Source organism: Dermacentor silvarum, chromosome 1 (assembly GCF_013339745.2).
Source record: "Dermacentor silvarum isolate Dsil-2018 chromosome 1, BIME_Dsil_1.4, whole genome shotgun sequence".
Lineage (NCBI taxonomy): Eukaryota > Metazoa > Arthropoda > Arachnida > Ixodida > Ixodidae > Dermacentor > Dermacentor silvarum.
The window spans coordinates 393,432,506-393,451,892 of NC_051154.1; the positions used below are offsets into that span (position 1 = coordinate 393,432,506).

Below are 19,387 nucleotides of genomic sequence, written 5' to 3' on the forward strand. Positions count from 1 at the left end.
ACAAGTGGTCTGGCAGTACCACACTGGGTGTTTGCCAAGCTCTCAGTGGCGTGAAATAATACCAGCTGTGCATAGTGCCATGCCAAAATGGTAGGCGTGTTATATTCTTGTTCCCAGGACAAAATGGAGTATCATGTTGCAAGTGTGCAACAAGCATCACATTCCTCCTCATCCTCTAAAAGCTTGGCATTGGTGAGCACCAATGCCGTAGTCTTGCACCAATATTAGACAGTGCCATTGCAGCTTGCACATTTTTGATGATTTTCGACAGCATTTCTTGAAATATTCTAGGTGTTGGTGATAAATAATTACTTTTAGATATTGCAAAACCGATTTTCACTTTTTCAGTGCCTGAAGATGACTTCTTTAGTCCAGGACAAGAACTGGTGGCAGATGACATAGGTAGGAAAGAGGTTTCTTGCACCCTCATTGCACTTTTACTTGTCACTGTTAATATCCCTCAATACACTGTGTGCATACGAAACTGACAATATGAGGCTACTGTATTTTTCTGTGTGGTTGGAATACTAAGGACTCCTTTCCTGTGAAATTAACAAAGTTTAACACGAACATTTGCTGGCAGAAAAACGACAGTATGCGTTTGTATAAATGCATCATCTGCAGCACTTTTTTGACAGACCTGAGTGTGCAATTCATGGTGAAGCTGTAACTAATCTTGTCAACATTAAAGATTATTTACACACATTACAAAATTCTTATAGGAGTAACGGCATGATATTTTTAACACGAAAGTGTTTTATGCCGGGGTCCACCAAGACTTCACTGACGTATTTCCGTCACGGAAATACCTCATAGAACATAATACAAAGAAAGAAACCAGAAGAAAAAGTTCCACAAACATGCAAAATTTGGAAATCGAACCCACGACCTCTCGGTCCGCGACGATAGATCGCCGAGTGTTTAACCCATTGCGCCACAAACGCATTTGCAGAGAGCTACACAGACGCGCCTTATATATCTAACACTCCTCCGTGTACCCGCGCTCTTGCTCGGGGCGGTGCCGCCGCCTACGAGCAGAAAAGAGAAGTACTGCATTATGACACTAACGCGCACCGACAGTGAACGCTTCGGTGGTCTCAGCACTACGACGCCTCGATGCCAGCATTCGAAGGGACGCTGGCATCAAGAAGCACTACCAACGCCACCTAGGTGGCGTTCACCGTACTCAGCACAGCGGAGCGTGGCCTCCGCAATTAGCTCTGAAAATGTTTCTGAAGTTGATCGCGGAGGCTGCAATTACGACGCGCTGTACGCGCTGATTTGACTCGGTGACGATTCAGTTACGTGCTTTGTCTTGCGCGTTGTATTAGTGTGTCAGTTACGTGCTTCGTCTTTCGCGTTGTGCTAGCGTGTGCAGCGTAGTGCAGCTTCCATATGCACGACGGTTGCTCATGGTCATCGACGTTGGTAGTCGTGATGGAGGAGACGTGCCACCAGGCGTCAGCGTGGGTGCATCAACGCCTAAGGGCGCTTTAGCCACAAAACACCAATAGACATTATATATCAATGTGCAATAAACATTACACTACTTCTGTGAAGACACGTTTCACTTTCGTGTTCTATACCGATTCCTATATAAGAGGGATCAACCACATTTTTACTGTTATTCTCTTGCATTAACTGAAGCTCCCGCACATTTAAACCACAAAAAGTGTATTGGTAAGTGCCAGAGTGCCCTGAATAATTTAATATAAGAGCTTTCCTACAGCCAGTTTCGGTTTCTTTTGCCAGAAGGTGGTCAAGTGAGAGCAGGACATTACAATCTTTTGGTGCTCACTCTAGCACACTTGATTGCCTCTTGTGATGCTACTCGTGAGACCAAAGTAGCAGCATAGCATACCACCATGCCAGCCGAAGCGAGTGTCAAAATGCTGCAGTGTACTGCTCCCACCTGATTGCCTTCTGACATTGCGGTGCAGTATAACCTCCCGGGAGGCGAAACCGAAACTGGCTGCAGGAAAGCTCTTATATTAAATTATTCAGGGTACTCCGACGCTTAGCAATACATTTTCTGTTGATTTCAGATCCTGGAATTTAATTTAACATGGAAAATAAATAGCAATAAATGCCATATCTGTACGCCTTCAAGCTTCAAACCATTATTTGATTTCTACATTTCAAAGAACCAGCGCCAAACATATACTATATAGTAAAAAAAATTTTACTCCAATATTTGTAATGCAACTACTTTAGCAATTCCAGAAAATGAAAAAAGTGGCTATCTTACTGAATGCATGCTTCAGTACTTCTGCAAGTGTATGTAACAATTATATGGTAACCAACCAAGAACCTGGTGTTTTACAGAGTTTTGCCTTGCACTGTATTTTGCCTTCTAGTGGGATATTTACAGGGTACGGGAGGAAAAAACTGTTTGCCCAGATGAAATCTATTAAAATGCTGCTAACAGTCAAGAGGTTGCTCATAGAGAGACAGAAGAAAAGGGGAAAGGCAGGGAGGTTAACCAGAGGGAAGGTCTGGTTTGCTACTTTACGCTGGGGAGAGGGGGAAGGGGGAGGTAAAATGACAGGAAAGTAGAGATAAAGAAAGGGAGTGCAGATGCGCAATCACAGTCAGTCACTGTCATCGCATACAACCACTCCACAGCACAGTAGCAATTGTACTGTAAACACCAGTTCCGGCCACAGCCGCTTGTCCAATTCTGTAGTCTTTAATAACTGCACCAGCTTTCGTCGCCCTCCGCTGCGATGTCTTGTGATGGCAGCATTCTAAAATGGTTTCCTCTGTTAAAGGGCCCCTAAACCACCTCAGATATTTTTGAACATTTCAAGTAAACATGCGCATCGAGTTCAGCATGCCGTCACGGTCAACGATGCCAAACGCTGAAGCGCTACGCGCCGCGGGCGCGCCACAAAACCAAAAAAACAATGCCGTCCTCCTCCCCTCGCCTTTCTGGTATCCCCAGTGGTCGTCACTATGTCAGCAGGGGGAATCTGGTGATGTCAGCTGCGGAAACGATGTCCAATGGTCGAACAAGAACCTACGGCTTCCGGTTTGTCTACTAGCAGGTACACGCGCTCCCTGCTCGTCCTCGCCGTGTTGCTCGCTTGTGCGCGCTTGTGCATCGGTAATTACAGCCCGCAACGCAAGTGCCAAATCGCTCACATTCCAACACATACATGCTTAGCGGTCTTATTACCTGCGCGAACACAGTGCGACAGTGTTGGCCTTTCCAGACGTGCGCGCAATACAGGGTCTATAGCGGCACGCTTCGCATAACACGGGCCGGCACCGCAGCAACAGCGGGTAGCCGAGAAGCGCCGAGTCCACGTCCACGTTACCGGCACGCTAACTCGCTGCACGCCGTTTGCCATTCGCGGGCCGCCGTTCGACAGCGGTTTTGCTCGCGAGCGGCGAGATTTCCTTGCCGTACGTAGAGAGGATGAGACCGGGACTCATTTGTGCGGCATCCTCACCGCCGCTGATCGCTCGACGGCGCCGATATCGTCGCTAGGCCTTTTCCGGTTCCCTTCAAAGCTAAAGCGGACGGCGCTTCGAAATGAATTACCGGCGCTCACAAGCCGCAATATTTTTTTATCGTTGTTAATGCTCTTTGCAATAATTGTACACAAAGAAGAAAAATACGCTGATATTAGCGGCGCCGTCGGCTGCGATGCCAGCACAGCCGAGCCGGTCGTCTCCCGTCGGTAGCCGTGCACTGCAGCTCAGCTGCAACCGATGTTTTCGTTGCTGGTGGCGGATGCGCGAAGCTTCGCGGTCGTCGATTGGCCCGTTCATTGTGCAGCGGGCGGGGCGTTGGCTGAACTGCCGTTTACTTTGGACATCTCTCGCGCGGCAGGCATTCTACAGCACTGGAGGCCGGTTTGCCGTCCGTATATGTGCCGCTAGCATGGCTAGCGTGGATGTGTCTTAACCGGAAGTAGGCAGTGTTTTGAGAAGCGCGTTGGCGATGACGTATGTCACGTGACATTTCGAGCAGCACTCGGCGAGGAGGGGAGACCAGCCGACGAGGAGAGTAGCGAAGGAAAGAGCGAAACGAGAGAGGGCCGTTTTTCGATCATGAAACACGTGTAACTCCGCTATTACGACACCATTTCGAAAAATTCTCGCGGCTGCGTGTTCATTATAGACTCGTGCACAACTGCAACACAACTAAATTTTGACCTCCGGGTGGTTTAGGGGCCCTTTAAAGGTCTTTGGTCCAAGCGTGCTCATAAAAATTATAGTATTGGACCATATCTGGTATGTCTGGCACAGAATGACTCAAAAGTACTTTCACCATGAGAACATTGGGCCGTGCTGTCATACTTGACACTTCAAATTTGTTGCATGTGTGTGGTGTCCTGCTCTTGAAATTGGGCCAGAAGCTAACATGATATTGGTTGACTGTTATAAATAGGATTGTGCAAATCACTTGCATTCCTTTTTTTTCTGTCACATGGAGTTCTGGTTGGCTGATTCTATTAAAGTTTAAACATTGTACCTTTACAAAGAGGGCCTTCACAGTTATTACTTGTTCAGTTTATCACTTATACTCGTTTCCCTTGAGTTAATGTAGAAATAGTTACCTTTGTGATTCCAGTGTCATTGTACTGGTCATGTTGGAAAGTCCTGCATAATATCCTTGACGGCTGACATTGTTTATGTACCTTGCCAAAATGTAACCATTGCATTTTGCTTTTTTGTTAATGTATATACCCACTCTGTTTTGGTTTTACACTCTCGCTTAAATTGTTACCTCCCATGAAATCTGGCAATTCATGGGAAAACCTGCTCGTTTTTCTCAGCAGTTGACACACAGAGGCCGTTTGTATCTCATGACGGCATCGACCTCGTCATTGGAACAGCAAGGGACGACAGAAAGGTAATTGCAATGTTTAAGGATCCTTGCCACATTTACGTGCTAACAGTATTCATGCACCTAGTTGTGTATAATGCACAAATTAGATTTATGGCTGGTTGCCTTAATTGCTCAAATCCAGGCTGGCCCCATGCCTAAAGCAATGCCTGAAGCCAGAGAACAATTTCCTTGAATGTAAGCCGGATAAAAAAACAGAATGCATGACCACAGCCACTAAATGCATGTATAATTTCTTGGCCACGTACCTGTTCCAACGCATTCCATGTCGTTGCTGCTAGCTTCGTCAATTAGCTACTTATCACTGTAGTCGGGCTCAAAGAGCACACTGTGCTCGGTGCCATCAAGCGTACTTGATATGCTGCACTCATTTAAGGAACATGCACTCAAGCTTCCTGGAGTGTCGTCCCAAGTGGCAGCGACCCAGCTTGTCTATTAAACAAAGATGTGTAAACCTCTTAGTTTAGACATCTTACTTTGTAAACTAATGTTTAAATGTCTAAACTAAGATTTAGCTCATTGTCCTTGGGTCTCAAGCAGCAAATAGAATTTCTTATTTAAAAAAATGGTTGTGACACGCACTGATCTGAACATGGCCTGCACAGGCATCACATGGAACATAAGTGAAATTCAGCTGCTCAACATCCACGTACATTTCAGTGAGGTCATCATGCTATAGCAGTGAAGAAGATTCTTTCAGCTTAATTTACCAAGTTTTATTATTGCTATTTATGCCTGGGAAACTGGTATAGTAATGTTAGGAACGAAAACGTGTAAAATTTTACTGTGCAATATCATTTCACTTATATAGGTGTTAGATAACTGCAACTAGTAGTAGGTTATGTTAGGTAAAGTGAAGTGTCAAAATGGTGGGAAGGCAGTGTAGAGTTGAAAATATGTATAACCTATCGTCCAGTACACAAATTGTGTTTGTATTGTGTATATTGTAGGTCTACATTGGATGCGGCCTCTGGGTCAGCAAGGAGGCTTGGGGGACATTGTTCCGGGCCACGTCCGATTCAATGTTCTGCCGTCTGGCATCTACAATGTTTTGGACCCCAGACGAGCTGAACAATCGGAGCGTGACCGGAACATTGTCAAACAAGTCTCGGTCAAAGGGGAGGACCGAGGCCAGACCAGCCCTGACGCCACAGAAGCTGTCGTCCCTAAAAGGTGTGCTCAGCTGAACGCGCTAGCCTAACGAAACATGTATTTTTTGAATATAGCACTCCCCGCAGGGGCGTCTGCGTCAGCAGGCGTTTGGTGTGTTGCGACACCACGGACCCGAGCACATGAGGGTCGGACCCTCCTACGCTTAACCGTGCGTGGCTTAGCCGTGTCCGGGGAAAAGGGGATCCTGGGGGTTGAGCCGATGCCGGGAGTTGGACCTTTATGGCCCCCCGGCGGAGGCAACACACTTCTTTGGCCTCCGCTTCACGTAGACGGCACCCCCGGACTGACCCACCCGGGGGAAATCGGTAGTTGCCTTTTCCTGGCTCTCTCTCCAATCTTCGTCTTTCCCTATCACTTTTAATCTTTCCTGTCTTCTCATCTTTTCCATTCACTTCAACTTTTCCTGGCGGCAAGGGTTAACCTGGTGTGGCTGTCCTACCTTGGGTATACCATATTAGGTTATAGTAACGGCATACTGCTGGCGCTGTGCAGACTTGTTTACATGTTCTGCCACGTCCCCTTGTTGGGCTCCGTGGTGGGTGGCAGACGCCGTTGCCGAATAAACCACTTCTTTCCATGGGATCCTCAAACCCGTTTACAACCGATCGTGCCTCGAAAAGGGTACGCACCGACGCAACCTCGCTATTCTGGCCAAAAAACAAAGAAACTTTCCCGAAATTTCACGTCCTTCACTGTGAGCAACCATCTACGAAAGCTAGAGCAATTTCCCCATTTCTTGTGGCCAAGTGCCTAAAAGAGACCATTGGAGCTGGGTATAAGGCAACAAAGATGGCAACCGGAGATTTGCTCCTCGAACTAAAAGACAAGGAACAATACAACAAACTCGCACACCTCGTAGCCTTTGGTAACATCCCTGTTTCTGTAAGCGCACATCGAACAATGAACACAGTAAAAGGTGTAGTATCAGACGAAGACCTAATGACATTGAATGAAGAAGAACTCCTGGATGGATGGAAGGACCAAGGCGTAATCCACGTGCAGCGCATCAAAATCAGACGGAATGACAACGAAATCCCAACAAAGCATTTAATACTCACTTTCAGTTCAACTACTTTACCCGAGACTCTTGAAACCGGCTACGTAAAACTTCATGTTCGACCATACATTCCGAACCCGCGACGTTGCTTCAAATGTCAAAGATTTGGTCACGCATCCCAGAGCTGCCGAGGGCAGCTTATGTGCGCAAAGTGCGGCACAACCGGTCACTCTCCTGATGATTGCAATAATGACGAGGTACATTGTGCTAACTGCGATGGCAGTCACCCTGCATACTCCAGAGCTTGTCCAGCCTGGAAGAAAGAAAAAGAAATAATTACTGTAAAAGTGAAGGAGAACATAACATTCCGTGAAGCACGACAACGTATCTCCTCTTTATTCTTGCTCAAAACATCTTTCGCCGAAGTGGTGCAACGGGGGGCGGCACCACAACGGCATCTGGCGGCAGCCCGGACCACGCCTAGCGTGCCGAGGCCAACGCCACCCGCCCCTAAGGTGGGAGCAGCCAACGCTGCCCTGCCATCTCTCAAATTGTCCACACCAGTGGCCTCTACAAGCTCCGGCAGCAGCCAGGGCACCGCAGAGGCCCCAGGGGTCCTGTCGACCTCCGGTCCGGTGAGGACGCAGACTTCGTCGCTCGAGATGAAGTCTACGCGACGCACACATCGCTCTCTGGAGCGGGTGTCCAGTGCCTCGCAAGAGGCTATGGACACCAGTCCAAGCCAAACGGCGCTAGTAGCGTCGATTGAGCGGCGAGGTTCTCTCGACCGCTCCAAAAAAGACAAAACACCAATTACAGGGCCTAACAAAGGCTCTGTAAAGTAAGTTACTCTCCTCCCTTTTGAGACACACAGCACCTTTCATTTTCCTCAAACATGAACACAATAATGCAGTGGAATGTTAGGGGACTAATCCACAACCTAGACGACATCCAAGAACTTATCAATAAATTCAATCCAAAGGTGCTGTGTGTTCAAGAAACACACCTAAACTCCAGAAACACCAACTTCCTACGTCAAAATATTGTTTTCAGAAGAGACCGCGAGGATTCTGCCTCATCATCTGGTGGTGTGGCCATCATACTCGACAGAAGTGTAGCCTGTCAGCAACTTCCACTCAATACGGCACTTGAGGCGGTAGCCGTTCGTGCTGTACTTCTGGGTAAACTCGTAACCATTTGCTCGCTCTATATACCCCCACATTATCCTTTACACAAGCATGAATTTCAATCATTTATAGATGAATTACCGGAACCTTACCTCGTTCTTGGCGATTTCAATGCACACAGCAGCTTGTGGGGCGACACGCGTATCGATGCGCGAGGACGCCTAATCGAACAATTTCTTTTCTCCTCTGGTGCGTGTCTCCTGAATAAGAAGGAACCCACCTACTACAATCTTGCAAACAAAACATTTTCTTCCATTGATCTCAGTGTGGCTTCCCCGTCTATATTTCCTGAACTTAAATGGGAAGTTATAAAAAATCCTTACGGGAGTGACCACTTTCCCATACTGCTGAGATCACCACTACAAAACGAACCTGCACCACAGGCTTCCCGGTGGAAGTTCGATAAGGCAGATTGGGAGAAATTCGAAAGTCTTACGAGTAGTATCTCGTGGTCTGACTTATCTTCGATGGAAATTGATGCTGCTGTCGAGTATTTTACATCCTTCATAGTCGATGCCGCTTCTGAATGTATACCAGAAATGAGTGGTGCGACCTGCAAACGCCGTGTCCCATGGTGGAACGAGGAATGTCGGAACGCTCGTAGGAAACAGAACAAAGCGTGGGGGTTGCTACGCGACTCCCCAACTGCGGAGAATCTTGTAAATTTTAAGAACATTAAATCGGAGGGCAGAAGAACGCGCCGACAGGCCAGGAGAGAAAGTTGGAAGAAGTTTTTATCAGGCATAAACTCGTATACAGACGAGGGCAGAGTCTGGAAGAAAGTTAATAAGATAAAAGGACTACAAACTTATTCACTCCCGTTGGTAAACACACAAGGCGACACTCTGGAAGACCAAGCTAACTGCCTAGGAGCACATTTTCAACAAGTGGCCAGCTCATCTCATTATTCCCAAACATTTAAAAGGCACAAGGCTACAATAGAAAAACAGAAACTAGAAAGAAAATGTACTGGAAACGAAGCATACAACCAGCCATTCTGTATTGCTGAACTGTATGCATCACTTAGTTGTTGCAACAAGTCTGCGCCAGGCTCTGACCGCATAGCTTATCAAATGCTGAAACACCTTCCCCATGAAACAAAGAAAACTCTCCTCACCCTATACAATGCTATATGGACCTCCGGCAAGATCCCCTCTGCCTGGAAAGAGGCCATTGTCGTTCCTATACTGAAGCAGGGCAAGGACCCATCGTCTGCTTCGAGTTACCGCCCTATAGCACTAACAAGCTGCCTCTGCAAACTGTTTGAAAAAATGATAAACCGCCGACTAATACATTTCCTCGAATCAAACAAACTGCTTGACCCGTACCAATGCGGGTTTCGAGAAGGACGATCCACCGCCGACCATTTGATACGTATTGAGACGCAAATTCGAGAAGCTTTTGTCCGTAAACAGTTCTTTCTCTCTGTATTCCTTGATATAGAAAAAGCCTACGATACCACCTGGCGGTTTGGAATACTTAGAGACCTCTCACACGTTGGTATACGTGGTTGCATGTTAAATGTCATCGAAAGTTATTTATCTAATCGCACATTCCGTGTTCGTGTGGGAAATGCTGTATCAAGACCATTTGTGCAGGAAACCGGAGTGCCACAAGGCGGGGTAGTTGCACTCTCTTCATCGTAAAAATGAGCTCCTTGCGTCTGTATATCCCAAGAAGCATGTTTTATTCTGCATACGTCGATGATGTACAGATAGGTTTCGCCTCGTGCAACCTCGCAGTCTGTGAGCGGCAGATTCAGCTTGGTCTGAACAAGGTGTCTAATTGGGCAGATGAGAATGGATTTAGCCTTAACCCACAAAAGACCACCTGTGTCCTGTTCTCCAGAAAGAGGGGTCTGCACCCCGATCCTGACATTGAGTTGCAGGGAAAACGTGTGGCCGTAAAAACAGAGCATAAGTTTTTAGGTGTGATTTTAGATGCGAAACTAACATTTGTGGCACACATACAGTATGTAAGAAACAAGTGCATGAAAACAATGAATATTCTAAAAGTATTGTCACGCACCGCTTGGGGTAGTGACACAAAGTGTCTTTTGAATTTGTATAAGAGCCTCATACTCACAAGACTAGATTACGGCGCCATAGTGTACCATTCTGCTACACCAAGCGTCCTAAGGATGCTGGATCCTGTACACCACCTAGGCATCCGCATAGCCACTGGTGCCTTCAGGACAAGTCCTGTGGCAAGCCTGTATGTAGAGGCAGACATGTGGTCGCTTGACATGCAACGTTCGTACCTAAGCCTCACCTATTTCATGAAAGTTAATTCGAACTCGGAACACCCGTCCTTCTCAACCGTAAATGACATGACCAGTGCCACACTCTTTAATAACCGGCCGACAGCAAGAGATCCCTTCTCAGTACGTCTAAGGAAAATTAGTGAACAAATCGATATCCCACTACCTGGAAATACTCTGATGGCCCCAGCAAAGCCAGTGCCACCGTGGCAGTGGCAGCTCATAGAGTGTGATACCTCATTTGTAGAGGTCACGAAAGACGCTCCAGAGGCACATATCCGAATGCATTTTCTGGAAATTCAGTCCAAGTACTCGTCCTGCACTCAGTTCTACACTGACGCTTCCAAGTCACATGCAGGGGTATCCTATGCGGTAGTCGGACCATCGTTCTCAGAGTCCGATGTACTGCACCCGGAAACAAGCATTTTTACGGCTGAGGCCTATGCACTTTTATCGGCTGTGAAGAGTATAGGCAAATCAAAACTGAAAAGATCAATAATATTTACAGACTCCCTAAGCGTCGTAAAAGCCCTCATGACTCTACATAAACACAAAAACCCTGTACTCATTGAACTGTATTCTGCTCTGTGCAAAGCATACATGTCTAACCAGCATATTATTTTGTGCTGGGCGCCTGGCCATAGAGGCATCGAGGGCAATGTTCTGGCTGATCAAATGGCCACATCAACTACATCGCGAGCCCTTAACCCTACCGCTTCTATCCCTGCTACAGATCTCAAGCCCTACTTGAGAAAGAAACTTCGAAGCCACTGGCAGCGCTTGTGGGATGCCGAAACGAACAATAAGCTCCACTTAGTTAAGCCACAGATTGGCCCGTGGCATCCTGTTACGAAAATACGAAGAACTAATGTCCTATTCTCTCGTTTGAGAATAGGACATACATATGGCACCCACAATTTTCTATTAACTGGAAATGACCCGCCAACCTGTGGTAGATGTGGAGAGAGGCTTACCGTGCTACACGTGCTCGTGGAGTGCAGGGAAGCCGAAAGAGAGAGAAAAATACACTTCCCTTTAGCGTACCAGTGCCGTCTCCCTCTCCACCCTGCTATGTTCCTTGGCGACGAACCTCTGTTTAGCACTAAAGCTGTTCTGGATTTTCTGAGCGATGTTGTACTGCATGTTATTTGTCCAATAGTTTCGTAGCGCGTCCTCTCTTCAGAGAGATGTCGCCGCGACAGTAGTTTTGCATAGCACGCGCCTCCAGGCCCTTACGTTTTCAAAGGGTCTGTCAAGGCAGTAGTGCTTTTTAAAAAGATTTGTCTGTGATATATTTTCGCCTATCGTCATTATCTTGCAATTTGTTCTTTCGTGATCATAGTGCACCTCATTAGCCATTGCCATAATTTTATTACTTATACATTTTACGCATTTTACAGCAATTGTTTTTAGGCCCTTTTACAGCCACGACACATCTACCTTTCGCAATTCATTGCTCCATTGTCAACTCATGAACACTGGCCTGGCGCTCTTTGGCCATATCTGGCCCTTGCGCCATTAAACACCATACATCATCATCATTTGAATATAGCACTATTTTTCAAGTGTATAACCACTGCAGGTGCTGCTATTGCTTGGTAATGCGATGCACTTAACTTGAATTGATCATCATTATTGGCCTATTTTAAGTCCACTTCAGGAAGGACGAAGGGCTCTCCGAATCATCTCCATTTTACCCTGTTCTGCAGGAGCTGATTCCATTCTAGCTTGCAAATAACTTGTCATGAGAGTGGACTTTTTAAATTGAATGTCATATTGCTGCTGAAAACGTACAAACTAGTGGCTCGTTCCCACTAATATAGTGGTTTATTTAAAATTTCATGCAAGAGACATCCGAAAGCATGTTAGAATTTTTTACAAGATCAGCTTGTTTCATTTGGATTGATTTTGAATGTTATGCTGTTTGGATGCAGTGCTCTGAGTACAAGTGTTGCAGCAAAATACAGTATGCTTGAGAATTTCTTGATGAAGATAAGTGTAGTGCAATTTCGTCAGCAAAGGAAGATGAGTAAGGTAAATGCATCATTTCTATGCAATTTTGGCACACTTTCTGGAATATGATGCACATAGCGTTGATGAAGCAATGTACTTTTGGATGATACATTTTATTTTCTGGTTCCTGTTAAGATGGTACCAACAAGACTGCACTGTAACCTACAGTTTAGTTATTATATTGAAACACTTTTGCTAAAATGTTTTGTTGAACCTTGGACACATTTTTTGAACTTGCAGTGATGTATGATGGAAATACTTGTGCCTTTCGTTACTTTAATCCCATGATTGCTTTTTTTATGCAGGCCTCTACCGTACCTTCTTGGGGACTTGTGCCTTTTGCTACTTTAATCTCATGATTGCATTTTTTTATGCAGGCCTCTACCGTACCTTCTTGGGGACCAGTATAGGGCCAGAGGAAAAGAAAAAAAGAATGAAGGATGTGCGGCGGCACCTTGCTCAAAAGCTAGCCGATGTGCAAAGAAAATAGCAAAATATAATTCCTTTACTTCATTCCTTTACTTCATTATTATTACCTCCTTTACTTCATTAATATTACTTCCTTTACTTCATTATTATTACTTCCTTTTCTTCATTATTATTATTCCTTCCTTTACTTCATTATTATTCATATGAAATAAAAACTATAAATAATGCCCCCATGCTTTCCTAGGCTTCATTATGTTGGCTTCGTATCATGCCAAACAAAGCAGGTTCTCAGCCATGCTGTGACTTGGCATATTGAGCTGCAGAAGCTGGCTCTGGTGGGTGGCAGTGGTTATGCGATTGTTGCAGGTCCAGCTGAGGAATCTCCAGTTACAGCTCCGAGATCTTGTGCTGCCAGAGATCCTGGAACACCGTCTGCTTCGTGGTTGGGTGCATCTCTGCACAGACTAATCCGACTTTACCTCTGCGCTTGAATTGTGCGAGCTTCTCAAAACAGAGTCCATGGCGATCCACCTTTCCAAGGCTTGACACTGTGAACAGCTGCGTCTGCTCTGAAACGTGTGGTCTCTTGCAAGTCTGGCTGGGAGACTCCGAGTGCATGGCGACTCCTTCGTGTATCTGGGCTACATTTAGCAAGATGCCGTGCAGCGAGGGGCGTACGTCTGCACATCCAGCCAACAACTGCCATGAAATGTGTGAATGTGGCTCCGACGGTTTGATATCCTGTGTCGACTTCCATGAGTGGAAACGTGTGAAGTATGTGAGGAGTTGTTGCATCTACGCACCCGAGCGATGGCGAGCTTCGGGCCCAGTTCTCCTACTGCTGGGGTTGGGAAGTGATCTTGGCCTCTTCAGTGATGTTTGGCATCGGATACTGACGTGCAGCAGTATGCAATGAGTATACCTCTTTACAAGGTATACATCACATGTATACACGCCCAATTCAGTTTTTTCTGATGAACAACCAAGAAATCGCTCTCAGTAGCAACAAACGTTGCAAAACTAATTGTGCATATATTGTAACCTCTACAACAGCATAAAATTAAACACTTAATTAAATTGCACTTAAATGTGCAATTCAAGTGTTTAATTTTCTCCTGCAAAAAAGAGTATAAGAGGTGAAAAGTATATATATATATATATATATATATATAATTTTACTATGTGTACATATGTATGCAATGTTTAAAAATTAAACCATTAATCCAAGATGCATTTTTCTACTGGAACTGTCGGGTAATGTAGTAATTTTGACCACCTGGGGTTCTTTAACATGCACTACAACGAAAACGCCCCTGTGCATGCGTTGTGCACGTTAAAGAACCCCAGGTGGTCAAAATTAATCCGGAGCCCTCGCACTACGGCGTACCAATTGTTTTTGCCACGTAAAACCCCAGAAACAAGAGGGGCCGGGAGACCTCGGCGACGTCGCACGGGGTTGGCGAGGTCCATTGTGGCGGAATAAAACGACCCCCCCACGTGGACAGGTTCAAAGGAGAGGAGGGCAGCCCCTCTCCCCCGTAAGTGCTGCATACGGGCCGACAGGCTTGATTACCGACAGCCTTGAATGTCGACAGGCTTGAATATCGACAGGCCGACAGGCTTGAATACCGACAGGCTTGAATACCGACAGGCCGACAGGCTTGAATACCGACAGGCCGACAGGCTTGAATACCGACAGGTCGACAGGCTTGAATACCGACAGGCCGACAGGCTTGCCAGGCCGACAGGCCAAAATAACATGTAGCCGACAGACCGACAGCCTGTCGGATTTTTTGTCTGGGTTTGCTAGTTTTCTTGCGTATTATTCCAAATGCAAGACAAAGTTTTCAAATCCGATTTTCGTTGTAAATATACACTATAAAAATACAAACGGCCTAATATGCCCGACTGACCCAGCACTGCGTTTATTAATCTCTAACTCGCACGAGCGGAGTGACGAATTGACGGTCCGTTGCACTCAGTACCCTACCTCCTTGGCGAACTGCGACGCATAATAGTGTTTGAATCGCGAGCTTTATTTGAAGCAAATGTAGAATCACGCACGCGCACACACGCACACACACACATGCGCATGCACGCACACACATATGCACGCGCACACACGCACACACACACATGCGCACGCACAAGCGTATGCACGCACACACATATGCACGCGCAAGCACACACCCACACACGCATGCACGCGCACGGACGTACGCACACGCACGCACGCGCACGTGCGCGTCCGTGTAATATCAAATGCGTGCGTGTGAATATAAAGTACGCGTCCTAACTTTGAGCCCACGCCGGCCGCATCTGCAGTCTCTCCGGGTTTAACACGGAGAAAGGTGGCCTCTCAGTTGTGGTGGCGCCGCAGCGCGGCGGCTTCATGCGACATATCAAGCTCTCCGATAGAGTGACGGCGGAGTTTCGTGACCAGAAAAAGTACTGAGGGACTATGGTATTTTACAGCCACAGCTACGCATTTACAGCCGCAGAGGCGTTTTCGCGTCTGTGGGTGTAGTAGACAGTGCATCGAGCTCATGCGCGGAAGCACTTAGGCTCGAAAGCCTTCTAGGGACACTTAGTTATTTTAATTATCGCATGATTAAGGTTAAGGACAACTGCCTACAGGTACCGATTGAGGCTACCGGTCTAACTACGCCCGTCTGAAAGGAAACACCGGAAAGTAATAACCAATAAATGTTTCGGTTAGAACCATCCTAGCTGTCTTGCCGTCATGTCAAGAAGAATCATGCCGCCGATCAATGGTGATGCCGTGATGCATGACGCCCCTGGACGTAACTTTGTTTCCTCAGCCACGGCCGCTCGATGAAACGCACGAGGTGCGACCTGCCACGTCGCGCGTAGAAGTATGGGCAGAACAATTAAGCGAAAGGGGTTGAAATTTGTCGCCTCTTTTTAGGGGTGGCGCCACTGCTACGGGACTGCTCTCCCTCCGGAAAGGCGCCGCGGAAGAGATTTCACGTCTCGCTTGCACGCCTTTTGTCCGCGCACGTGGTAGAATAGATGTGTCGAGGTGCTTGTCATGTTACATGTGGCGCTATGCCGCGCAACTCTGGGCTACTAACGCAAGAAAAGATCCACATATGACAACTCTCGCACCAATAAAATGCAAACGCGAAGCATGCGGACGCCGCCAACGGAACGCTTCCACCCGCACGCGCCGGTCCTGGAGCAGTGGCGCCGCTACGGTGGCGCTACGAACTATGCGCCTTACATCGGTTTCGGGCAACGTGGCAGACCGCACCTCGAGCGTTTCATCGAGCGGCCGTGCCTCAGCACACGCTGCCAGCTCCCGCGTGTTCTACAGTTCGGTCAAGGCGTTCAATTAAATACTTGGGATTTCGTTAACAGTTTTGCAACGCCATGTCGAATCAGTTCGTACACTGATTCTTTTCTAGTTTCCAATGTTACAGCTTGAAATGTTTATTTACGTGCTTATACGCAGTTTTAGGGCATTTTAGAGCGCATCGCAGGAAGTAGTTCTTTCTAGGCCTTCCGTAATTCACAACTCTTGAAATTTTCCCCACGGACACTAAGCAATGCCGCCGTATTTTTGAGAGTTGCATTTTCGTTCCTATGTTTGCCCTTTTTATACGGCGCTATCGATTAGGCCTCTTTGTGACCTGTGCCATGCTATCCACGAAATTGAGATGTTTCTGTATCCTACAGTTCTACCCTGAGAGTTTTTAGTTTCGAACACTTTCAGACGCGTGCACAACTTCTGTTAAAATACTCGTAACGGACTGACACTTTTCCAACTGCAACATAGGTAGCCAGGATTTCCGCAAGAGGTGGACTATGTTTCATTCATAGAGAACCACGGCAAGCTGACTCCTGTAGCAGGCAGTTAAGGGACTATTGCAACTTTCATGTGGTCCCTATTTCACTTACATACTTTAATCCCACCAGCCATTTTCTTCCCCCAATTTGCTCAAATGGCATAGCCCATGAATTTGTGCTCTCCTGACATTTCTTAAACACGCGTATAACGTAGTCCAGCAGTTCGAGCTGCATTAACACTTACGCCGAAACAAAATACATCACAGCATATAGTGTTCTATACTAAAACAAACTCAAGTCACGCTCATGTTCACGCCGTATCAGGCCGACCACAGTACGCGTGGAATCATCACTCAAAGGCTGTGTTATAGAAAAGAACATGCTTGCTTATTCGCTGGTTGCGATGTAAAACTACATGTGTACTTCATGCAAGTTGTGTGCAATTGAGTCTCCGCACTCGTGGCTGGTGGTGCGGATTCGTGTGCAGTCTTCGGCTTCGATGCTCGCCGCTACCATTGGAAGGAGCGCCTAGAATGCAGCTGAGTATCACATGCCAGAAAGTTGACCTGTCCACAATGGCGGCAGACCCTGCGACGGACGCGGCACTCGATGAAGGAGTGCTCCTCCAGGCGTCTCAGCTAGGCCTGGAATGCGCATCCGAAGCGTGAGTTGACGCAGAAGGCGAAATGCTGGTGCAGCTGCTCCAGGGAGAAGATCAGGACCTTCAGCTGGGCTTCGGCAAATGGGGTCGCGTCCTGGGGACAAACGGCGCCGTGGTGCATGGCTACTGCGCTGTCGTCTTGGTCACACTGTGCTGCCGCTGCGGCACGGTCGAAGGCGTCGTTCTCGCATAACTCGCACAGGGTGTAAGTAATACTACACAAAAGTAAGTATTTACAAAAGTAAGTAATACTTTACTGCATGGTTACCTAATTTTTACGGTAATAATCTGCACACTGGTCTTTATTATAAAATTATTTGTAAATGAACAAGACTTGAAAAACGAACTTGCTGAATAAAAAGAAACGTTTTTAACAGAAAACACTTGCAGAGAAAACATCTGTGTGCGAGTTTCCTGCCTCGTCCTCTTTCTATGTCATTCCCTTTAGGTAATCGTGTTTTACCTGCTAAATTAATCAATTCTCTATTGGTTTCTCTTGGGAAAATAAATTTATCAATGGAAGTCTATACGAATAAGGAAGGGAATGGTCGCTTTGTCGTTAATACATGACGTATTAGTGGTACACGTCTTAATGGCTTGCTTAGCTTTTAAACATGTTAGTACTGGTGCATTTTTGGTCATTTGGTTATTCTACATTCATCAAGTGTATTTTTCGCGCAATAATCAACAAACTCTGATTTAACTATTTATGATAGGGTCTCTTTTTAATGGAGTTGCTGACCTCCCTACGTTTTCAGTTCTTGCTTATTCCCTCTCCCTAATTGCATCATAATAAGTTTCACTAATACAATACTAAATGAGCAATTACAATGAGAAGAAAATGTTACAAGCAGCTGGAATTTCTAAAAAAAGAAAGAATAATCGGAAATAAGCAACACAGTCTTGAGTTCAGTAGGACATCTTACTTGTACTTTTCTTGGGCTGTGACGAATTTTTACTTAAAAAAAACATACCACATGGCCAACAATGCACAGACAAGGTGTGAAAATTCAAACAATTGTTCGTCATATATTAACTAATCTTTGGCAGACATAACGATGCGCCACTGATATAAAACTTGTGCATACTTGGATGCTTGGCAATTTCAATAGCAAAAGAATTGACACCGCGTGTTCATCGAGAAACCAGAAAAAAAATGTAAAACACTGACTAAGCTTTTTCCTCCGTATTGCGTTTGAAATACTCATGCCGTCTTCGATCATCACTGGAATGAACTGATGGTTGAATACCTATCTTCTACCGGTTGCAGCGGTAACTTTTCACTCAGTTTCATGTTCCATGTGACTTTTCACTCAGTTTGATGTTCCATGTAGTGGAACTACAACCACGGTTCAATTTTGCCACCTATTTCAAAGCAATTTGTGTATGCCCATCAAAAAATAAGATGGTTATATTAACCAGGGCTTCTGGTGATGTTTGTACGATTAGTACAGCAAATACAATCAACAGCGCCTATATAAGGGATTTGTACCTGTTGGTTGGAGTGTATTAGACTTGTGGATGAGATACGACTATCGCTGTTTTATATCTCCGGGACAACTTAAGTTTCACTGTGCAATGGTCTATTTCAATTTAGTCGTTGAAAAAAAATTATATTCTACAGCGCGATTTGTGTGTTAGCATAGCGAATGAGTTCGCTTTACAAATCACAGAAATTTCGTTATCACTTTGTCTAGTGGTAGCGGCTCATAGCGCCAGTCTTTTGTTATCTTGATTTTACTTTTTAATATTATATGGTTGTCATTTTGCTACTCGTTAGGCCAGGGCTGTTTTATGCCCCCACACTGATGTATTTCTTTGATTTACATGCATATTTCTTTGTATTTTCTCACAAGCGTCGTGTCCTTATTTACTATCATAGCCAGTTAACCCTTACTTTATTTATTCGTTAAATATTTTTGTAACTTCTGTAGTATATAGCATGTTCCTTCCCTTCTTTATGTTCATTTCCAGAACATACATGACGCATTCTATTTCC

The 19,387-nt window shown here is 45.9% G+C and overlaps 1 protein-coding gene and 1 long non-coding RNA gene across 3 annotated transcripts in view; one reads left to right on the forward strand and one right to left on the reverse strand.

The window, feature by feature from the left end:
- LOC125942482 (uncharacterized) overlaps positions 1 to 19,387 on the reverse strand; it is a 354,793-nt gene that overhangs the window by 108,911 nt on the left and 226,495 nt on the right. The gene's annotated exons all lie outside the window — the stretch shown is intronic.
- On the forward strand, positions 371 to 12,908 carry LOC125942496 (uncharacterized). Its single transcript, XR_007465154.1, has 4 exons — positions 371 to 402; positions 4,791 to 4,864; positions 5,809 to 6,031; positions 12,866 to 12,908. It is a non-coding gene; the product is annotated as an uncharacterized LOC125942496 (long non-coding RNA).